This window comes from Carcharodon carcharias, chromosome 34, assembly GCF_017639515.1.
Source record: "Carcharodon carcharias isolate sCarCar2 chromosome 34, sCarCar2.pri, whole genome shotgun sequence".
Classification (NCBI taxonomy): Eukaryota; Metazoa; Chordata; class Chondrichthyes; order Lamniformes; family Lamnidae; genus Carcharodon; species Carcharodon carcharias.
Window position 1 is genome coordinate 25,435,398 of NC_054500.1, and position 25,146 is coordinate 25,460,543.

The window sequence follows — 25,146 nt, forward strand, 5'->3', positions numbered from 1 at the left end:
ACCTGGAGGAAGGATGTAGTTGCATTGGAGGTGGTTCAGAGGAGGTTCCCTAGATTGATTCCAGAGATGCGGGGCTTGTATTATGAGGAGAAATTGAGCAGTTTAGGCCGATACTCGCTAGAGTTTAGAAGGATGAGAGGAGATCTAATTGAGGTATATAAGATGCTAAAGGGGATAGATAAAGTAGACGTGGAATGGATGTTTCCCCTTTGGGGCATTCTAGAACGAGAGGCCATAGTTTTAGGCTAAAGGGTGATAGATTTAAATAAGAGATGAGGGGGAATTACTTTTCTCAAAGGGTCATGAATTTGTGGAATTCACTACCTCAGAGTGCAGTGGATGCCGGGACGCTGAATAAATTCAGAGAGGAGATAGATTTTTAATTAGTAACGGGTTGAAAGGTTATGGGGAGAGGGCGAGAAATTGGAGTTGAAGCTGAAATGAGACCAGCCATGATCGTATTGAATGGCGGGGCAGGCTCGAGGGGCTGCATTGCCTACTCCTACTCCTGCTCCTAGTTCTTATGTTCTTATGTTATGTGGGGGGCAGACATGAAAGTGGAGTTAAGGTCACAATCAGATAAACCATCACTTTAGTGAGTGGTGGAGCAGGTTCAATGAGCCGTGTGGCCTATTTTTTATGTTTTATGCTCCTCCTGAAGAAATACAAACAGAGCTAATGTGCCTGTTCCTATGACTGTCATTTTTAAAATATCTAATCGTGTCACTCATTACCCCCGATGTCTCACTCCATTCTCTGCCCAGAACGAAGAATTACAGGGATTGACAGTGACATGTGTCCAATAGGAAAGTTAAGTTTTCTGGGGAATGTCACCTTTTCCATTGGAGAGGGGGAGGTGGGGGGCCAAATTCAAGCATCCACAAGCGCACACATGTCACATGCTGGGCTAATGGGAGCTGCTTGACATTGGTAATTTTCGGAAATATTCCCACTGCCCCTTTAAAACACTGGACTATCATGGGCAGAGATGCCAACCCTCCAGGATTGCTCAGGATTCTCCAGAATTTAAAGGTTAATCTCCAGGACACCGCTGTGAGCAAATCCCAAGCGGAAACCCACACAGCTGTTAAAAATTGTATTTCGTTCAATTTTCTTTGATTTTCTTTTTGTTTATCAGTAAGAAAAATATTAGAGATTGGGAAAAAATGGCTGATAGTCCACTCTTATCTCAGTGGGTAAGAAAGAGACTGCTCTCTTTCTGATTGGCTTTGGGAAGATGTTACATTGACCATGCTAGATAACCAATGGTGAAATGTCAGAGGCAGGAGGTCATGTGATGACCTCTCTAGGAATACTTTCAACAAAAAGTTGGCAACCCTAACTATGGGATTTGATGGGATTGGGAACTTGCACAACGTCTGATTCAATGCGGGCTCTTAAGAATGTCAAACTGGGGTATGCAGACCTGAGGATCCCAGGCCCACTTTTCTATCCCCCTTTGTTCTGGACTCTTCACCCCCAGAGAAAATAGTTTCTCTTTAATGATCTATCAACTCTTTTGATCATCTTAAACGCCTCGATTTGATCACCCCTTAATCTTCTACACTCGAGGGAATACAAACTGAGTCTGTACAGCCTGTCCCATAAAGGTTAACTCATCATTCATTCTATAATTCTTAGAGGGATGTTGCTGGGCTGGCTGATGTGTTGCCAAAGTAACATTGCGTGGCCTTCACCAAGCCTAATTGCTGTTGCTTTCTCAGTTAATTCGGGACTTCTGGACATGTTTTAAGGCCCCATGTATATAAGTGGTCAGTTCTCTCTTTCTACACAAAGTGGATCAGCAGCATGAAGGGGCCACAATCTCAGCTGGCATTATAGAATGTCCTCTCTGACACAATGCCTGCCCATCATTTATTCTCCATGTGTGTCACTCTCCTGCTGTAGTCACTCCGCAAAAACCAACAACAATATAGAATACTGACCTGGGATTCGATTTGCTTGCTGAATGAAAAAAGAAATGTTCCAAGAAAAGTTGAACTATTTTATTGCAAAAAGTCATTTGCTTCACATTGCCACAGCTTTAATAAGATCCCTTTGCCCAGATTTTGTGAAGCTATCTGAAAAATGTGCCTTTCCATTGCCAGAGCCTTGCATCTGTGCTGATCATGGAATACTGTCAAATGGATGGTATTAGATTGCAATCTAAATGTAATTACTGAACTAAAAGCTATTTTTCAGGAAAGTAGCCATGTCAGGAAACGTTAATATGATACGTCAAAAGCTCTGTTCAGCTTCTCCAACACCCCTTCAATCTTAGATCAGCTGATCTCTCTCTGCACTGAAAAGTACATCACCAATAATTGCTTCTGATCCCAGCATAACATCTGGTAGGTGTCAACATGACTCGAGATTCAAAAAGTGACCAGAACTCTGCAATTACATTTAAAGATTTATTTTTTAAATGTGTTAATAGCACCTAAGACACAGAAGTTCTAACTCATCCCTTAGGGGTGAATTACATGAGCAACTTGGTGTTTGCAACATCCCTAACATAGCTGGAAGCTTTCCCAAGTCTACCATGTCCAGGGAAGTCAAATAATATTCTAATTAGCTGTCAAAGGAGTTCCTCATCTGCTACACCTCCAAATGAAATACTCATGTAATGCCTTATTGCTGCAAAACATGTCTTTGTCTTCATGCCTTCACACAGTTACTTAGCATTTGGAGTGAAGGGTAAACATTTCAAATTAATGATTAGGCCTCAGCCCACATTAGGAAGGATGTCAAGGCCATGAGGTGAGTGCAGGGGAGATTTACTAGACTGGGATGAGGATTCTCCAGCTATGTGGAGAGATTAGAGAAACTGGGATTGTTTTCCTTGGGATAGAGGAAATTAAAGGGAAGATTTGATAGAGGTGTTCAAAAATTCTGGAGGTTCTGAACAAGTAAATAAGGAGAAATTGTATTCATTGACAGGAGGGCCAGTAAGCAGAGGGCACAGAGTTAAGAAACTGCCAGAAGAATCGGGAGGCGGGGGAGTGGCGGGGGGGATTGGAATTTTTTTTCACAATGAGTTGTTGTGATCTGAAACATGCGGCCTGAGAGGGCAGTAGAAGCAGATTCCATCATTATTTTCAAAAGGGAACTGGGTATATACTTGAATGTGAGAAGTTTGGAAGGCTGTGAGGAAAGAGAATGGGTGAGTGGGACGATTTTGAAAGCTCTTCCAAAGAGCTGACACAGGCGTGGTGGTGCTGAATGGCCTCCTTCTGTGGTGTAAGATTCTATGGTATAATGGCTTGTTATATACTCAAACACAGCATCAATGTCCTACAAACAGCACAAGTTAGAGGTCAGTCAGTGGAATTGGCTGAGATAAGAATGTTAAATAGGACTTCATCAGTGCAGTTGGATCTTTAGTAACTGCTTGAGCCATCAAACAGCCATTCAGAATTTCAACTTAACATCTGGCCGATGATGCAGTGCTCTCTCAATCCACAACTTTCTGACTCAGAGATGAGAACATGAGCAAGTGATCAGAGTGATTTTGAAGTGGTGCAAAAGGAGGGGTGAGTTCTCAAGTGTTGCTTATCCGTGACACCTTCTTTAGCAGAAAAAATTGCAAAGGGGCAGTCAAGTACAACCCTGATTATCTGCTGAAATGGACTAGACACTGGCTCTGCAAATGAAAGAGATTCTCCACTCAGTCCAGTCAATTTTGAGTCATGTTGTGTTAATCTGGCTCTCTTGTGCTGTTACAGTAGGAATTGCTCCAGTTTAGCTCCCTGAGTTTGTAATCTGTATTCAAAAAATTAACAGAATTGGAAGACTAAAAATAGATTGATGGCAATTTTATTTTTTAAAAGGTAGAGATGGCTGGGTTCCCATGTTCAATGTGGTTAGTCACACTCACACAGGGTTATTTAACTCGGAGACAGAGAGAAACTGCAGTTCTCAAACATTTTTTATCTTCCTTCCTCTAGTTCTCGTGGTGCAGTCTCTGAAATGGCCTCTTCATGAATATACTCCTGACAGATATCCTGACACAGAATAAGTCCATTTGGTCCATTATACCAATGCTATTACTAGCTCCCGACTGACATCTAACCTTTTCTCCGGCTGGCTCTTTCCCCGTACCCTTGGTTTCAAAATCCTGGAACTCCCTCCATTACAGCACTGTGGGTGTACCTACATCACATGGACTGTAGCGGTTCAAGAAGGGGGCTCACCACCACCTTCTCAAGGGGCAATTAGGAATGGCCAACAAAAGCTGGCCTTGCCAGCGATGCCTACATCCCAGGAAAGAATAAAAAGAAATGCTTTTCCTTTTCAAGTGTTTATCTAATTTAGTCATAAATTCCAAGAGTGGCAGTTTCCACAGCCCATTTATGATAATGACTTGCAAATCCTAATAGCCATTTGCTTTCCTCTTCCCTGTTTATGCTGTTTCCAGCCCATGGTTGCTGATTCACAGACTGGGAGAAATAATCTGTCTGTTTGGTCCTTCTGTAACTACGCATGTTTCAGACTACACCGTCTAGTTTTTAAAGTCTCCCATCAGAACCAGATTCTTTCATTCTGGCTATCATTCCAGTGAGCCTGCATTTCAATACCTCCATGGTGCCAACACACTGAATTGCTCGACATGATTGCATGTGTAGAATTCTTAGCAGGTGGCTTGGCGACATAATGAATGAGCGAGCGGATGGATCAGGGAGGTAGGAACTGAAAAGGAGAAATAAAGGTCAACAATAGCAATGGGGTGACATTAGCTGCTCTAAACTTGACATCTGCTATTGCTCCCCTGATAATTATCATTCCCCTGGCCTGCACTTACCTCCCAGGCTGCTTTGCCCAAACTATATTGCCAAGTTTATATTTATTTTACAAACTTAATTTTGCCCAGAACAGTTTTGTGCTCAACAAAGGTAAGGGATGCTGGTCCTCAGAAATTGAACCCAATGCCATCATCAAATACTGACAGTCTTTGCACCACTTAACACAGAGGAAAACCCGCTCTTCCCTCTGTGGGTCAATGTCCGAGAACATAGGTAGACTTCTTTCCGAAAGTAACACTTTGGAACACAGGACATGAGTAATTTGAGATCTGTGGTGGGGTCTTCTCTTGGCGGTGGTGAGCTTGGAGGCAGGAAGGGCATTTAACTAGGTGGGATGGTGGCATACTGAAACATCACCACCTTCCTGCCTCTGCCAGAATTAAGTTCTGGGTGGGAAGGCCCACGGTTGACCTGCCCGCCTCACCACCAACTGATCAGTTAATGACCCCTTAAGGGCCTCATCCTGCCGCCAGTGGTATTAACCCAGCTGCTGACAGGCCTGTCGCCATGTGGTGTGCATAGCAGCTAAAACTGTGCAGCCAGCTCGTCACTTCCTGAAGGTGTGGTTCCTCGATCAAAGGCCCTCAATGCCTGACTGAGGGACTCAATACTGAGAAAGGGGGCCCGCTGACAGCTACGCTCCTGCCCTTGCTGCCGACCCCACGACACTCCTCTCCCCATGACCCGCATCCTGTGAACCAACCCCCGCCACATGACTTACCCGTAGCCTGAATCACTCTGTGATCCTGAGACTCCAGCGCCTGTCCTTCCGGCAGCAGCCACAGCCTCCCCAGCGGCGCTGCTGAGCACAAGAGCAACCGGCCTCTGATTGGCCGGCAGATCTCGGTAGGCGAGATTTCCACTCCCGGGGTCTTGAATCTAGAGGAAGGCCCGCTGCTGGCCTCGCCACCGCCTGATTGGCTGGTGGCCTGGTTGGCATTCCCGAAAATAGGCAGTGTCTCTCCAGCTGGCAGGCAAGACCCTTCCCGCCTCAACAAGATTCTGTTCCAGGTGTGTGGTGAGCACCACTGAGGGCTTTTCACACCTCAGCCTGGATTTTCACCCTTGAGGTGAGTAGTGGCAGTTAGGAAAATTCCCGAGTCAGCCCACCCACCTCTGGAGAAAGCACCCACAAAGGTAGGATTGTCATTTTTTTGCGGTGGGGGAGGAGGGAGGGATGGCAGGGCGTGGGCTGGAGTTCAGCCAGCTGACCATGAAAAAGTTGGGAGGCAGCCACAGGGGATGCTGTGTGCCGAGGGCAGCTGTTTAACAGGCCTGCCTCCGTGCTGTGGGACTTCACCCCAGTTAAAATAAAAAGAAAAAGCCCCTCCAGCCCTCACAACCCCTCACACCCTCCACACACTCCCCTTGTGCCATCCATACCAACTCATTCCGCCCCACCCATCCCCTATGGACCCTAATGCCCCCATGCCAAGCCATTGTACTTCCATGCCCATTCACCTACTATGCACTGTAAAGAAGTAAAGAACACTATAGCGATGGTGGGATGGGTAAGGAAAAGCACTCTAATGGATATATGGACTCTCAGTAAAAGTACATAATGAGGCTTGGCTGAGAGCCCAGAAACCTATGAGCTTGTTTAAACACCTGAGCTCTGGCTTGATTGAAAGCTCTGGCTCTCTGATCTCTGCTGTCAATTGCACAATATTTATTTACACAAGGTTAAGAGGTTTCTGCTATTGATGCTTTAAAGGATCTGGATGATTGACATTTTTATTGCCCAGTAGGTAAAAGGAGTTATTGTTAAGAAAGTGGAAAGCTATCAATGAACGACTGTTTTTTAAAGTTTTTTTCTTACACGTCGTATTGTCTCATAGGTTCATTTCTTCTCTACAGTGCATAGTGGGTGAAAGGGTGTGGAAGTACCCAGGGAGGGCATGAAGGGTCATAGGGCCTATGAGTCCTTACCTACCTTGGCATGGGGGCAAGAAGAGGGCCTAATAAGGAGGACCCTTTGAACATCTCTTAAAAAGTCCCCTCATGCAGACTATGGATCACGAGTCCTCTGAGGAGCTGGGAACCACAACTCAATGGGCGAATTTTCGGGTTGGCGAGAGGGGCGGGGCCTGCTCACTGATGCGTAAAATGACACGGTGACATCGGGTGGGCTTCCCAACATCATCACATCTCACTTAGATTTTCAGTTCGAACTGTCAAAGGCCTATTAAAGCCTGTTAAAACTAATCGAAATAATTAAATGTGCTGCCAGTCCAACCTTAAGGTAGGGGGGCCAGGCGAAGAGCCCAGGCGGCCTTTGTATTTTTCATGGAACCTCATCCATGGGTGGGAAGAGGTTTCATAAAGTGTTTAAAAATGCAATAAAATTTTTTTAAAAATTCATTGACATGTCCCAGCTCATGTGACACTGTCACATGAGGGGACATGTTTTAAAAGTTTTTAATTTCTTTATTTTGATGTTTAAAACTTAAACTAATCTCCCTGAGGCACCTTCACGTGCAGAGAATCCTCCCCCGCCCCCACACAGGGAGCGCTCAGAGCTTCTTGGCGAGCGTCCCGCCCATGTAAAATGGCGGCATGGCTCTGATCGGGAGCGCCAACCGGGTTCACGTCTGCCTCTGTACAACCCCCACCCCCCCACCCAATGGGGGGAAATTTCTACCCAATGAAAACCTGTGCCGATTCCATGAAGATCGTGGAGGAGTAGGACATGCCTATCCCCGTGCTGGAGTCAGGCAGGTTGGGAGTGCAAGATGGAGGGTTCACAATCTGAACCAGCCCACGCCCTTTGAAGGCTCTATGGGAAATTAGAAACCCCAGGAATGGAGTCGGGAATCCCGGCATATGGTCCCAGCTGCCATTTTTAAAAGGCTCCAGGTCATCCTGACTCAGTGAATACCCAGGCCCTTGTGTCTAGGTCTGTCGTAGAATCATTGATTGAGATTGATCACTGTGATTGGACAACAACTCCATTATCGTTGCATCATGTCACTACCAGGATAAGGCAAACTCGATGACCTCCTGCCTTCTTTTGTCTCACAATTCTAATGTTCTTGGTAGAAACCGGGTTGTAGCTCACCAAACTCATTTATATTTCATCTGAACACATTTCTCTCACTTTGCATCTGTCTGACAGTTGTGACGTTTTACTGCTTTTTGTGAAAAAAACTAATGCATTCTTGATTCTCATGAAAAGTTGATAACGTTTTTAAATCATTCATACTGCCTGCTCCAAGTGGAGGAATATTGGACTGTCAGAATTTAATAAATGTTTAGAAAGTTCTACATTAATCAGCAAGAGAGTCATCATTATTCTGTTTTGAAATAGAATGTGGGGACTGATAGTTTTTTTGCCTATATGATATCTCACAAAATAATGAAGGTTCTGCTGATTAATGTATTGGGCAGTTGTTTATATTTCTGTGTAAATATCTCCTAGGATGCTGAATCTTTGCATCATTTTGCAAGTGTACAATGATTCTTTGCTCCCTTTTGTGCACCCGTTGTGCAGACTATGAATAAGTTAGTAAGTGTATTCAGTTTATTTCTGTTACTTGCTGACTCTCTTTCATGTCATGAAAATCCAGGCAATGCTTTATTGAAGAGTGCCTCTCAGGAAAGCTCCTACCATGTTGTATCATTAAGGGGTGGGATGTGGGTCTACACTGCAGACCTACAAAATGATCTCCTGATTTCGAGTGAGCAGTTGCCAAGTACAGCCCAGGGTCTTCCCAAAAGTAGGAAAAGGAGGGAAAAAAAAGCACAATATAAACTGTAGGCCAGTGTTTCCTCGCTGCCATGAATTAGTGAGTTTTCCTATTGAACAGCCAATCATACTGACCAGTCTAGGCTGAGTTAATTGCTCTGTGACCACAGTTCAATTGGTCTCATTGATGCGGCTGGGGTGAGGACGACAAAATGAACCAGGCCTGACTCTCGATTGCTACGCACTGGTGCCTGATAGAAAGCTGTTCATGTGCAGACACTGAGTGAGGGCAGATCAGGACTGAGTTTGACTCCCTCCATTGTCAAACACTCTGGGGACCTTCATTGTCAAAGTTCACATTGAATAGCAGTCACTTTGGCATGGGGAGCCATAACCAGCAAGGAATCAGTATTTTCAGGGGGGAGAAGGGGAATTGGCAAGAAAAGCCCTAAACAAGCTTTGCTTCTAGAATTTTAATAAGGCCACTTCATTAACTCTGTGGGTGCAACTGTCTCATAGCATCCTCTTTTCTTTCACTTGTTGGGAAAGTGACTGAACAACAACAACTTGCATTTATATAACACCACTAACGTAATAAAACATCCCAACACACTTAACAGGAGTGTACTCAGACAAAGATTACAAGCAAACCATTGAAGGAGGTACAGTATTAGGGCTAAGGTCACCATTGCAACCAGCTTTGACAGGAGCATACTTTAAGAATGAGAATGTATTCATGAATGACGGGTTTCGGTGAGGAAGATAAACCTTTGTGCACAGAATGACGAGATTCAGAGGGGAAAAATAACCCACAATTTGACAGAAATCAATGAATGCCAAGAGAAAATAAAGGACAAGGTATTCAGGATAAAGACATCAAGGTGACCAGACATGTGTAGAAATTGATGCTTTTTTTTCCCTGGGATTACAATTGGCTATGAAATCTGATTTTGTGGCATTGGTAAGATGAAGCTAAGGCTGCTCATATTTCTGCCTGGATTAAACCTGCCACAGAAAAAGCCAGGGCTAGCTAGAATTGCCTGCATGAGTGAAGGAGAAAAGAAGCTAGGAGTGTCTTCTCATTGTATCGCAGGTCATGGCTGAGAAGAGCACAACAAATCAGCTATCTTTAGATGAATTTTATTCACAAAGAACAGCTTTTAGAATCACAAGAAGGTTACTGCACAGGAGACCATTCTGCTCATTGAACCTGTGCTAGCTCTGTGCAAGAGAAACTTAGCTAGTCACACTCTCCCGCCATTTCCCTGAGTCTTGTAATTTTTTTCCTACAGACGCTTATCCAATTCTCTTTTGAAAGGCACGATTGAACCTGCCTCCACCACACTCTCAGGCAGCGCATTCCAGATCCTAACCACTTGCTGTGTAAAACAGCTTGTCCTCATGTCACCGTTGGTTCTTTTGCCAATTACTTTAAGTGTGTGTCCCCAGATTCTCAACCCTTTTGTCAATGGGAACAGTTTCTCTCTATCTTCTCCGTCCAGATCCCTCATGATTTTGAACACCCCTATCAAACTCCTCTCAATAGAACATCCTCAGCTTCTTCAATCTATCCACATAACTGATGTCTCTCATCTCTGGAACCATTCTCGTAAATCCTTTCTGCACTCTCTCTAAAGCCTTCATATAAATCCTAAAATGCCCAGATTTGAACACAGTACTAGTGTTTTATAAAAGTTCATCATAACTCCCTTGCTTTTGAACTCTATGCCTCTGTTTATCAAGCCCAGGATCCTGTATGCCTTTTTAATCACTTTCTCAAGCTGCCCTTCCACCTTCACATATACCCCAGGTCTCTTTGTTCTTTCTCTGGACTAATTGTAACTCTTCTGCATAAACCACTGGTCTCAGAATTGAAGTTGAAGTTGGGTCCACTCATATTTTATTGGGACTGACAGCAAGTGGCCTATCTATCCTCGTGGCCTTAAAGTGTTTACCACTTTAGTGCAGCTATTTATTAAAGGCTGTTTGACCCATCACACCTGTACTGCTGCTAGTTCTCTTCAACTGGTGCTGCCTATTCCCCAGCCTTTCCCAACTATCATTTTTTTTTTCCTTTTAAAGCGCTCAACCAATTTTAAATGATGTTACCATCGCTGCAACAATAATTCTTTGTAGTCGAGCATTTCAAGTTTATTAAGGATTAAGAACTGACTAACTTTCCTGTTCATTTCTCCAGTGGGAAATAACAGTCTCATTGCCTCATCTAAACAGACTCACAATCTGAGACACACAGAATGGAGAAGCAATGTAGATGGGGGCCAGGTGTTCAACCTGGGCAGAGCTCCTTTCTGTGTAGCTGCTAGTCAGATGTTAAAGAACATACTAAGCTCTTCACTTCAGCAAGACAATATTAACTTGTTCAACAAGCCAGAGGCCAGGTCACATGACCCCCACCAGGTTTCCAATAAAGGATGCGTATCCATCATCTGCAATTTGGCTGGGTCTCAAAGACTGCTAAACATCCCAGCCATTGTGAGTTGAATGGAATGCTTGAGTGGCCTTTGTCTTGGCAAACCCTCTATCTTAGCAGACCCTTTGTCTTGGCAGACCCTCTGTCTTGGCAGACCCTCTGTCTTGGCAGACCCCCTGTCTTGGCAGACCCCCTGTCTTGGCAGACCCTCTGTCTTAGCAGACCCTCTGTTTTAGCGGACCCTCTGTTTTGGCGGACCCTCTGTTTTGGCGGACCCTCTGTCTTGGCGGACCCTCTGTCTTGGCAGAGCCTCTGTCTTGGCAGAGCCTCTGTCTTGGCGGATCCTTTGTCTTGGCGGACCCTTTGTCTTGGCGGAGCCTCTGTCTTGGCGGAGCCTCTGTCTTGGCGGAGCCTCTGTCTTGGCAGACCCTCTGTCTTAGCAGACCCTCTGTTTTAGCGGACCCTCTATTTTAGCGGACCCTCTGTCTTGGCGGAGCCTCTGTCTTGGCGGACCCTTTGTCTTGGCGGAGCCTCTGTCTTGGCGGAGCCTCTGTCTTGGCGGACCCTCTGTCTTGGGGCACCCTCTGTCTTGGCAGAGCCTCTGTCTTAGCAGATTAGCAGACCCTCTGTCTTGTGCTGGCAAGCCTGGGTTATCAAATGCAAATGACCCTTGAATAGCTCTGTTTGAAGTTGGGCTGTGCAGTGCCCAGGTGATTGTTAGTGGCTCCTCAGAGATATTTTCCTGAAACTGCAAAGGGGCTTCTTTATTCTGGGGTCACAGATAAACATAGGTTCAGGCATTTTAAGGATCTTGTTCATTCAAGGTCCTGTTTTAAAATTTAGAAATAGCAATGGATATATGTATATGTATATATTTCATAAAAATGCACAGTGTAAGGTCTTATTCCATCCCACTCTGTACTCCTGGATTGTTCTCCAGGCTTTGGGAAGTTAGGAGGTGAGATATACTCACAGCAGAATTTCTAGTGTATTGGAGGATGGGTTGTAGTGGTGGTCTGCAGAGTATACAGAGACCAGCTGTTGTATATTGTTACAAATACAACTGATGTCATAAAATGTGTTGAGGACAGAATTACAAAGTAAATCTGGGTCTTTTAATAATTGGCAGCAACTGAGTAGCTTTGTCAATGCAGTGAGAGCCGGGAGTGAAGGAAGGCATGAGGAAAAAGTAATCATCCCCTAGCTTTAGAAAGATCGATTCAGATGTTTTCACACATTCATGTTGCTTTATATTGTATGAGACCTGCAAGGGTTTGGTTCTGTTCATCCTCCTGCATATCAACATACCTTTAATCATACTGAATAACTAGGCGGTGCAAATTAATTGGATAATTTGACAGTGAATGTAGCTGATGAAATACAAAGGCCATTTTTAAGTTTCTAGTTTTCTGTAAACCGTATTTTAAATGACAATGTTTGAAATCCTGAGTCCAATTGTAGTCGCAGTTAACAATAGAGGCAGCTGCTAATGGAACATTGCATCACACAAGCCACTGTGCAGCCATTTACTAGTGACTGTTATGTACAAGATAAATGGTTTGCTTTGGTCAATGATGAAGGGGCAATGATTGGAGCTGAACCTGCAAGGAAGCGAAAAACTGTTGTCAAGTGGAATTACAGGAGATGGGATGACAAAGAGAGACAGGGAGACAGAGGAAAAACAGCGAATGTGAGAAAGAGCAAGACACTAGAGAACAGCCAAAGAGAGAAAGAGAGATAAGCGGATTAAACAAACATAGAACATGAGCTAGAGACGGACAGAAATAGACTAAGGCAGAGATCAGAAGACAGATGGAATAGAGAGTGAGGGAGACAGAGACACAGAGGGGCAGACAGCAAAACAGATAGGGGTAGAGAGACCAAGACAAAGATAGGGAGACAGAGATAGAGAGAGGCAGACAGAGAGACAGACAGGCAGAGATAGAGGAAAACAGAGAGGAAAGAAAGACAAAGAGGTAAAATTTAAGCTATATGCAGAGACACAGAGACAGGCAGTGATAAGGGCCTGGATTTCTGCCATGATGGAGTGCCTCTTCATCATAGCAAAAATGGCGAATGTGCCTGGAAATCAGAATCCCCACCCCTGAACACGACACCTCTATTTCTACAGGGGCATGAATGGGCCCGGGTCTGAACTTTATGCAATTCTTTGGATAGCCAGGGTGCTGGAGAGCTGCAGGTACCCTTGTGGAGTTAACTTTAAACTTGTATTAACTGCCCCAGAATTGGCAAAACTCAATTCAAACTGTCCTGATTTATCCCAAGGGTCTGCTACACTCACAGGGCACTTTTTTATGTCCCTACTGACTCTTGCACCCGGGTGCCAGGAGGAACTTTCTGCTGGAAAAGAGTATATTGTGCTTTTTGTGAAGGAAGATACAAGATGGGCATGGCACCCTCACCCACACAGAAGCCCTCACACCTAGTCAACGTGAGCAGCTGGAGGCCAGAGGGAGGGCAGAAAGTCCGGAGGGAAATGCAGCCCCACGTGCACCAGGAAGGAGGAAGGGAAGAGGCAGGGTAAGCAGGTACTACCCTGTGGGAAGGGTGTACAGAGCTAGGACATCCTACCTCAACGTGACGGAGAAGAGGTGTCAAAGGCACCTGGCACTAAGCCGTGAGGTGGTGACAGACAACAACTGAGCCACAATGCATTGACCCCCATGTGCTGCCAGTGGCTGTGAAGGTAACTGTCACTCTCAATTTTTATGCCTCAGGATCTTTCTAGGGCTTATCAGGAGACCTGTCTGCTATATCCCAGCCAGCAGCATACAGCAGCATTAAGACAGTAACTAATGCAAAAATAACCGAAAATCTGACATTCAATCAGACATTTTTAAAAGTCAGGTTCATGGAACTGGGTCTCCTTCTGACTCTGTGCACCCAGTGCATGGAATAAAATCTTGTCCAAGGAAACAAACAAAGGGATTGAGAGATAGAAAGACAGAAAGAGAGAGAGAGAGAAGTTGCCACAATGAGTTACAGCAATAAGAAGACTGGTATTTGCATAGTGCCTCATCACATGTCTTGAAAAGATCTCAAAGCACCTCATAAAGAATAAATTAACGTAAAATGTGGTGACTTTTTATGATGAGTAGGGCAGCCATATTCTGTGTGGCAGGATTACACAAAGAGTGAGAAATGACCAGGTCATCTGGTTTTGGTGCTGTTGGTTGGGTGGGTGAATTCTTGTCCAGGATTCCCACAGTAGCTCAGTCAATATTTTGGTAACAGTCAGTCTCAATCTGAGAGCAGCAGTTGATGAGCTAAACCAGAAATCAGGCATGTGGGTTCAAAACCCCCAATGTCGGGAGCCCATGAACAAGGTTTACTACAATAATTCTAATTTTAAAGGGTGACTCATAAAATAGCGGGCGACACATTTTGGCCAAAACAGGGGAGTTGCAAAAGGATTTATGGGCTAGTTTTATTACAATCCATCAGTTTTTATCATTATTCTGAGCTGAAGCCAATGCACATGCTACCAGATTTATTGAATATAACTTCACAATTTGTAAATGTAGTCTGAACTCATGACCTCAGCCTGCTTGCCCAGAACAACAAACATACATTAATGTACCCTAAGTTAATTCTATAAAGGCATCCCCATAGAAATATTGTTTTTCAAGAGAGATGGTAAACAAGTCACATGTTGTTGGTGACAAGATCCAGGAGTAAAAGACAAGGGCAAAGAGGAAACTATTTTCTTCCATTTTATTCTTACTCTATTTCTTACACCCTTTGCTGGTTTGATCACTTTAATTTTGCAGCTAATCTCAGCGATTTTTGCAACTTGAAAGATGCCATCTAAAAAAATGTTGAGTTTTTCCCCTGTCCCCTTTTAGTATTTAACCTTTTTGAACTATTCTGAAGCCAGCAACACACTCCATACCAGATGTCCCTTTTAACTAAGGTGTAGTGACAAAGATTGACTGGAATTTCCTCTTTAACAGGCCACTGGTGATGAATTCATTCCAATGCACAAAGTTCCTCCAGTGTGAAAGAAAACAACACTTAGAATGAAGAGACATCTCACTGCACCTGCATTCAGCCACAAATAGCACACTGCTTTAATCAAACACTGTTTCTGATCTCTCCATCACCAATCAGAAAAAATAGCATTGGTTGGCATCTTGGAAATAAAGCCAGAAAGCAATGTACAGAAAGGTGTTAAACTCACAAATAAACTCTTAACAAGCTGAGCAACAATTGGATTCTCTGGCCTCTCCCAAACACCATTTCTTCATTGTTCCCAACAAATGTTGACAAGTTAGGTAGAATTACAGACTTCCTCAGTCTATAGCTTTGCCCCACAGAATGGTTACCTCTGGTCAATGGAGTCAGGGATAACTTGGCATTAGGGACGTTAACTATAGTTGGATGTATTCCTAGAGATTTCATTACATGATCGCCTGGCCAGTTAAATTGTCTTTCTTTCCCCAATGCCGATATTTTAAACTGAACAAATTAAAACAAAATCCAGTATTTTTTAATGCTTCTATGATTTTCCTCTTGGGCAGTAGCGTCCAGGAGATTAATTTTTCATTGCTGGAAACTGAAGGGCAATGCTGGAGGGTTGGCAACTGCTAACTGATGTTCAGACATAGAAAAGGTTTGTCCATTCACTCAACTAGAGAAAGCCAGGGCTTCTCAGGTATGGCCCATTGACCTCAAGTGTTACGGCCAGTCCCCAGGTGAGGTCCCCCAATTTGTTAACTTCCTGAACGGGACCCCAATTTTGTTATGCTACCAGATGCAAAGGAATGAGCTGGCTCCCCTTCTTTATTCAACCCCCACGGTTGGTCACAATAAGGTTAATTTAAAAGGGATCCCTTCCCCCGTGGATATCTTTTCCCAGTCCAAATTATATTTAACCAATTTAACCAGGCTTTGTCAAGTCAAAGAAAGAGTAAGTTTACTAGCTACTAAAAACACAAGAAAAATAATAAAAACACAACACACATACACACAAATCAGAAATAAGAAGTTAGGGGTCCCAATAAAAGTTTTTAAAAGTATACGAATCAGTCTTTGGTTTGTCCATGAGGTATAGAAGGTGATATGTTGCAGCTGTTAAGTTGGGTGATCAAGTAGAGCTGACTTTGACAGTTTCACAGTTGGTTTGGAGACATTTGGTTCTGCAGGATAGCTGAAGAGGCTGTCGTATTTCCTTTTTGATTATGGCTTCTGCTGCGTCTTGCCTCCAGCAACAGAGAGAGAGAGACAAACAGCGGGAGAGAGAATTCACCTGAAACTGCAGGGGTACCTAGTTGGTCTTCTTCTTGCTGTCATATACACAACACACCAGCATACATTGCACTGTTCTGCAGATAGCTTTTTAACCCTTTTTTCCCTGTGTACTCCTATAAAAGGGGAAAAAAACCATGCCTTGCACCTAGTGTCTGTTTTCTTTTATCTCCGACCATTTTACATATTCTGAGATATAAATCAATATGAGATGGATTTTAGATGACTGCTGAGACGTGGTAATCAGTCTTTGTCTCCTCAACCACAGGAGATTAAAGTTCAGTCTTTTGCATCTTTCCTGTCTCCCTTTCAAGTGTCTCTGCTTGAAGAAGGTCATGACACCTTTTCAGGTGCGACATTCCATGTTCTCAGGTTAGATCTGTCAGTGTAATCCACATTGGAATTTTCCAGAAAGTGGTCACTTTACATTATCAGCCACCTTTTGCTCAATGTCCTTGCTTGTATTTCTTTAAAAACACACACATCTTCCATAAAAGTTCAACATGCCCGAAAGTAATTCATGGCTGTAACTGGCTTTTTATGACACAAGCTACCTAGTGTCTGAACGTTCTGTGAACTTAAATAAAGCCTCTTGTGCTGAACTACAATGGCAAAGACTCAGTTTCTTGCAGTCTCACACCACACTATCTGGAGTTAGTCCAAGGTTTGCTATTTCAAGTCAACAGGAGAAAAAATGTAGTGACATACGCAGCACATCCAGGCACTTTAATAACCTCCAGTTGCCATATTTATATATATTATATACAAATCATATATATATATATATATATTCATGTTGAGAGAACAAATTAGTTTTAAAGTGAAGTTGACATATTGGCATTGATTTTCAAAGTGGGTGAGGTGAGAGTAACAGTCCCCTGACTAGATCCTGACACAAAACCCTGGGTTCAATCTAATTTTGACAAAGCAGCGAGCTTCTGCCTTCTAATAGGAGCTCCTGGAGTTGGAAAGTAAGTCGCAGGAGTAACTTCCATCTCTATCACTGGGTCAGAAATCCAGCAAGATTTCTTAATGGAAGGACCTCATTTGAATAAATCTCTGCAGAGTCTTGGCTAGAATGACTACCTGGTTGGTGGTGGGAGGTTGGAGGAGATTGAGGGATAGGGGTAGGGGTGCTGGCAGCAGGAGGCTACGGCTGGGGACCTGTGAGGACGGATCTGGCAGTCTGTGGCGGAGAGATCATGGGGGAATGGGTCAGGAAGGTTATAGTCCAAGGTTTCCTTGTGAGTCTGAGAGGAATGGTCTTCCTCTCCTGGCTCACACAATGAACCCTAAAATACAACTTTCAAACTTCCCTTCTGGGCCATGATCTGACTTCCAACATTCCACACCCCGCCCCAAAACCCCTCCCCTCTCCCGCTCACTCATCTCCCTCCTCCTCCCTATTCCCTCTCCCTTTCCCTCCCCCACCCTGTTCTTTGTCCCTGCACTCCCTCATTCCGGTCTCCCCCTCCCCTGTTCAGCTCTAAAGTTGAAATTGCAGCTCAGGCATTATGGATATTTAAATAATGGTTTTGCAGTATGCTTGCAGTTGTCCTGCTCACCTGGAGTAGGCTAATATGGAAACACAGTGGGAAAGCAGTCGGATAATAGGGTGGAAGTGATCCCACCGTACCCTACACCCAGCTTCCAATAATTAAAATTAATGTCTGTTTTTATGTTTTTCAAATCTCTGGACATCCTAATTAAAAATATAATGTCCAGTCCAAAACGACAACCCAAGCTGAATGGACAAAGCTCACACTGTCCGATTTCCCTTGCCAAAACACTGCTTCCATTGGGAAACTGAAATCAGTCAGAGGCCGGTCCCACCTCAGTGCTGCAGGCTGCTTAATCACTCAAGAAATTCAATCCAGACTTAAAGACAGGAGAAATCACATCACACACCATATGCTTTCCACAAAAGTGATTAGACTTTTAAAAATGTGCATCAGTCAAAATGAAATCTGGCAGTCTTGTGGCTCAGTGTACTAAATGGCGCTAGCAGTTTACCCATGGAATTGCTCAGAATGCAACAGGGGACAAACTCTTTTATATTCTTAAACAGTTAGCAACACATCACAATCTGATTCACGGGTGACAGGCTTGGCAAGTGTGGCACTTCCAAGTGTGGCGGATAACCTAATTGAAAATACTTTTACATCTATAATTTCTCATATTGTTTTATTCCATTAACCTTCTCTGCTCTAAGGAAAACAATCTCAGCTTCTCTAGTCTTTCACATAACTCCATGTCCCCGATTATTAGGGTATAATGCACAGGATTGTTGTGCTGTGTGTTCACTGTCAGATTACAAGCAAAGAGTGTTTTATATTTCATAACTATCCAGGATCTTTTTTTAATTGGACAGATAATGAATGGCATGTGATTTGGTGAATGTCCTTTGGAATTCTGCCCAAAGTGTGTGATTAATAAGGGATTCATTCCAGTGGAATTTTGTACAATGAGAATGTTCATTGACAAGCTCCTAATGTCAGCGTGTTCAATGCATAAAGCTTTATTGTATGAAATACAGGGAAAAGAGATCATTTAGCCTCACTGGTTCATTCTTCTGTAGGAAGATACTTCCCCATTTCAGTCCCTAACCCTCCCATAAATGATGCCAGTTTTGTTTCCACCTGTTCAGCTGCAGATTACTCGTCACATTCTGGACATTGCTCTTGAACCTGCCTTCTTCCCAGTTGGTACAGCTACTTTGGATTGATCATTTCTATTCCACTCAGTCCAGCTCCCTGATCCAGGAGCTGGGAGGGTGGAGGGGAGAGTTCATGGGAATGGGAGACCGGCAAACAATGGGACAACTGCATCCTTGTTCCAGTACATAACAGACTGCTTGTCTGATTTCTTCTCATGCGTCCTTAAGACTGAAGAGCCTATTTCTTTTAAATATTCCCTGCAACTCAATCTCTGACACAGGATCTGTCTCATGGCCTGCTCTACACCAGAATTGATGCTCGATACATCTTCAGAATTATGCCTCAGATTCAATATTTTCTGATCTGGCAATGTAGCTCAGTATTTACTTAATTTGCTTTGTACTGATCAAGTTGACAGATGCTGGTGCTGAGGAGCACAACATTTTCCAATTCAGCAATCACACACTCCCAGGTCAAATATAACATATGTCACAGAGAATTACATAGGATATACAACACAGAAACAGGCCAATCGACACAACTAGTCCCTGTTGGTGTTTATGCACCATTCAGGCCTCCTCCCAACTTTCCTCATTTAAATCTATCATTGTAATCCTCCATTCCCTTCAACCTCAAATGCTTGTGCCACCTTCCCTTGTTGAATAAAAGGTTATTTTTCATACCAATCTTCCAGTTGCACCATCTCTGATTGTGAATTTAGTGCCACTTGGTGCTGTAGGCCCATGTCTCAGTTTGCTAGTTCTGGGTGAATGCATTCCTGGAGATGGTATCACATTACTACCTCCCTCCAATTGCTCTGCCCCTAACCCCTGCCATTGGCCACCTGCCATGTCCAACTTCACTGCAGCCCACCTTCCTGAGCCAATAGGAAAGTGAGAATACTTTTTGTTATCCAATTGGATGGTCTTGTCCGTCAGTCAAACAATTTTTTGTTCATCCTCTGAGGCAAAGAGATCATGTTCATCATCTGGAGTTTTTGCTAGGGTTCCTGTGGATATGTAGGTGACTGTTAAGGCCGATCTGCACCCGGAAGGCTCTGTTGCAAATAGGACAGGATACCACAGACAAATGGGTTTTGGATGAGTTGCTGGCTCGGCATTTCCTCTCCTGGTGTTTTCTCTCTGCCTCTGATATGCCTTTGCTTTTGAAGGAAGGTTGTGCCAAGTGTAGCATTCCTGCCCGAGCATCTCTCAGGACTTGAAGTCAGTATCAAAGCTCCTAAGTGAAAGCTTCAAAATATCCTTGTAGCACTTCCTTTGATGGCCATAGAAGAGCACTAAAGACTCAAGCTCTCCAAGGATATTTGCTTTGGTAAGTGAGTGTCAGGCACTCTGGCTACATGACCAGCCCAGCTCAGTGGTGGCTGTCTCAATACGGAGTATCTGCTTGGCATGCCAGCACAGGTGAGTAATTCAGTGTCTGGCATTTTGTCCTGCCATCTGATCTTCAGAAGCTTCCGAAGGCAGCTCAGGTGAAAGCGGTGGAGCTTCTTGGCATGACACTGGTACACAGTGTAGGTTTCACATGCTCAGAGCACAGTGGGCAAGATTATTGCTCTATAGGCTTTCAGTTCAGTAGGCATTCTTACTCCTCTTGATTCCCAGACTGATGTTCGAAGTCTGCCAAAGGCTACACTTGCTTTTGCAGTTCTCCATGTGCCTCGTGGTCAATAAAGACAGCTCAAGAGAGTGTGCTGCTGAGATAAATTAACATATCCACTGCTGACAGGTTCTGGACAAATCTTGGGCTCAAGATAGGGCTTTCCTGGAGCAGGCTGGTACATCCCTCCAGTTTTCTTTGTGCTGATTGTAAGGCCAAAGCTGTCCAATGCATTGGAGAACAAGTGCATGTTACATTGCATGTCCAGCTCTGAACCAACAGTTAGTGAAGAGCTATCAGCAAATGTCCTTGGAGAGCCATCTCAGACTGAACAGCTTCTTGAATATGTGATATCTCATTTTGAGTCTGGGATCACCATCATGGAGCATTGCGGAGAAAAACATGCTGCAGAGGGTTGGCACTAGCACACAGTCCTGTTTAACTTCATTAGTGACTGGGAATGGGTCAGGAGACTCACCATCACCCAGGACATGTGTGAGCATGGCATCATGGACCTGTTGGACCATTGTGATGAATTTCTCAGTCAAACAAACAGTTTGAAAGAATTTTTTAAAATATAAAAACAAAAAAACCGCGGATGCTGGAAATCCAAAACAAAAACAGAATTACCTGGAAAAACTCAGCAGGTCTGGCAGCATCGGCGGAGAAGAAAAGAGTTGATGTTTCGAGTCCTCATGACCCTTCAACAGAACTTGAGTTCGAGTCCAAGAAAGAGTTGAAATATAAGCTGGTTTAAGGTGTGTGGGGGGGGGGCGGAGAGAGAGAGAGAGGTGGAGTGGGGGTGTGGTTGTAGGGACAAACAAGCAGTGATAGAAGCAGATCATCAAAAGATGTCAACAACAATAGAACAAAAGAACACATAGGTGTTAAAGTTGGTGATATTATCTAAACGAATGTGCTAATTAAGAATGGATGGTAGGGCACTCAAGGTATAGCTCTAATGGGAGTGGAGGGAGCATAAAAGATTTTAAAATATTTAAAAATAATGGAAATAGGTGGGAAAAGAAAAATCTAGAGGAACAACACCTCATCTTCCGACTAGGCACTTTACAACCTTTCGGACTGAATATTGAATTCAACAACTTTAGGTCTTGAGCTACCTCCTCCATCCCCACCCCCTTTCTGTTTCCCCCTTCCTTTTTTTCCAATAAATTATATTTTCCACCCACGGTGGTTGACAGGGCCCTCAACCGTGTCCGGCCCATCTCCCGCGCATCCGCCCTCACGCCTTCTCCTCCCTCCCAGAAACATGATAGGGTCCCCCTTGTCCTCACTTATCACCCCACCAGCCTCCACATTCAAAGGATCATCCTCCGCAATTTCCGCCAACTCCAGCATGATGCCACCACCAAACACATCTTCCCTTCACCCCCCCTATCGGCATTCCGTAGGGATCGCTCCCTCCGGGACACCCTGGTCCACTCCTCCATCACCCCCTACTCCTCAACCCCCTCCTGTGGCACCAGCCCATGCCCACGCAAAAGGTGCAACACCTGCCCCTTCACTTCCTCTCTCCTCACCGTCCAAGGGCCCAAACACTCCTTTCAAGTGAAGCAGCATTTCACTTGCATTTCCCCCAACTTAGTCTACTGCATTCGTTGCTCCCAATGTGGTCTCCTCTACATTGGAGAGACCAAACGTAAACTGGGCGACCGCTTTGCAGAACACCTGTGGTCTGTTCGCAAGAATGACCCAAACCTCCCTGTCGCTTGCCATTTTAACACTCCACCCTGCTCTCTTGCCCACATGTCTGTCCTTGGCTTGCTGCATTGTTCCAGTGAAGCCCAATGCAAACTGGAGGAACAACACCTCATCTTCCGACTAGGCACTTTACAACCTTCCGGACTGAATATTGAATTCAACAACTTTAGGTCTTGAGCTCCCCCCTCCATCCCCACCCCCTTTCTGTTTCCCCCTTCCTTTTTTTTGCAATAAATTATATAGATTTTTCTTTTCCCACCTATTTCCATTATTTTTAAATATTTTAAAATCTTTTATGCTCCCTCCACCCCCACTAGAGCTATACCTTGAGTGCCCTACCATCCATTCTTAATTAGCACATTCGTTTAGATAATACCAACTTTAACACCTATGTGTTCTTTTGTTCTATTGTTGTTGACATCTTTTGATGATCTGCTTCTATCACTGCTTGTTTGTCCCTACACTCCTCTTCTCTCTCTCTCTCCCCGCTCCCCCCACACACCTTAAACCAGCTTATATTTCAACTCTTTCTTAGACTCGAACTCAAGTTCTGTCGAAGGGTCATGAGGACTCGAAACGTCAACTCTTTTCTTCTCCGCCGATGCTGCCAGACCTGCTGAGTTTTTCCAGGTAATTCTGTTTTTGTTTTTTAAAATGATTAGTGAGTCCAATCAGCTCTCCCCAAAAAATGGAAACTCAGCTCCTATGGCCCATTGCATATTTAAAGGGACTTGGAGCCCGAAACAGGCAGATACTTTTCCAACCATGAGTAGCACCTTTCAAAATGGCAGTATACTGATTGTCAGGTTACCATAGGAACAAGAGGGCAGGTGCCATTTCTAACCGCTTGTCACCTCCAAGTGACAATCAGCCATATTTTCTCTTCTCTTCATATTTTCCCATCTTTCTTTCCGCTCTGATTTCTCTCCTGGAGATTAACTTCAAATCCTGGAGAATCCAGGGCATTCCTGGAGAGTTGGCAACCCTTGTGCCATCTCAGGAGGCAGATTGGCATCATCCAGTTCATGTGGGAGCCTAACAGCTGTCGACAGAAAAGACTTTCATGCCATCGATCTAGGCTGAATGCCAAACCAGATCATGGAGGCAAGAAGCCAAAGTATAGCTTACTCCAACACTTCAGTACTAGCTGTCTTGGCACCATTGCAAATACGTGAGAGAAATGAGAATAAAGGAATCAAAGCTCTGGTATTACTAAAAGGTGCTGAGAGACTGTTCATGTGGGTTACAGCAAAAAGGAAAATCTTAAACACTGTGTATAAATCTGATTTTTAATAGTTTTGTAAACCAAATCGCTAGTTTTCAATGCATTGAAACTGGCCCCTTTAATCCTAATAAGTTGTAAATCAATAGCTTCCAAATGTTAAGTTTCCTCAAGAAATCCTGTCTCGCTTGGCAGATTGGCAAATATTTCACTTTGAAATCACATTTCCTGCTGCCTTAAAGAAGGATTAGGCCTTTTGGCAGCCCCAGTTTCTGGATCCATAATCAGCTCTGCCAGGCCAGGGAGAGAGTGTGTTGTTGAGACGCCCCTGCACTCACATCGACATAATAATGGCAGAGAAACTAAAGCTTATTTAAATAAGTCACAACACGACATTAGTGCCGCCAAAAGATTTTCCTTCTTAATGTTTATCAGTTCAGAGCACTTACAACTCTCTTGTTTCACAACCACTCTGCCCTCCAAACCTTATATCTCTCTCCGCTCTCTCTGCCTCCCTAACATTTTCCAGCACAGTGTGGAAAGAGCAGGGGAATGGGTATAATTGGATAGCTCTTTCAAAGAGCTGGCACAGATGCAGTGGGCAGCATGGCCTCCCTCTGTGCTGTATTATTCTATGATTCTATTTTATGATGTATCCCCTATCCCCAGTTCCCCTTTCTCTTTCTGTTCTGTATCCCCAGTGGAAATGATTAGTGAGTCCAATCAGCTCTCCCCAAAAAATGGAAACTCAGCTCCTATGGCCCATTGCATATTTAAAAGGACTTGGAGCCCGAAACAGGCAGATACTTTTCCAAACATGAGTAGCACCTTTCAAAATGGCAGTATACTGATTGTCAGGTTTACCATAGGAACAAGAGGGCAGGCGCCATTTCTAACCGCTTGTCACCTCCAAGTGACAATCAGTCATATTTTCTCTTCTCTTCATATTTTCCCATCTTTCTTTCCACTCTGCCTCACCTTCTCTCTTGTTCTTCTCCGGATAATTATCGCTGCACTGAATGAATGACCTTCCTCATGTCCACAATTGTACTTGCAGTCACCCAGTGGTGAGTGCTCACTGTGAGTACATGCCCTCAGTCAGACCCTGGGATGTTTACAACATTGTAGACTTCTGACCTCATTGAGTCTTGCCAGGAGACAGCTGTGTGATGTGGTGTTATGTTCCCACATTAACTGTGTGGAGTGCATGAGAGAGCAGTGCTTACACAAGGGTAGGGTGACATTCACGCATATATTGATGATGCTTCCAACAGGAAACAAAATTAACAATACAGACTGTGGCCATAATACAAGAGCAATGTGTTTGCCTAACTTTTTACAAAAACAAGTCAATCGACAAATACAAATTATTTGTTTATAATTGCATCCAATGAGATGGCAATTTGTTCCCTCCTTGCTTGTCGCTCCCATGTTCTGGTTTTGGGTTCTGCAAGTACCAGCAACTTTTTCCCACACCCTCAAGAGGCCATCTTCACCTGTGAGCACCATAAAGGGAATGCTACTATGGGAGAATTCATATTCTGAGCTCTGTCTACATATTAAACACTTCCAAATAGAAATCACCGGTCAGCAATCAGGAACAGGAATCCTTGTTGAATTTTGCCCTCTCTAGACCATAGACACTGAAGTAAACTGTATTAACCTCCTGCCCCACTGAGATTGCTTAATTGAGCACAGGTTGAAGTTTGCAGCCAGGACCCTATTTATACGATGCAGTG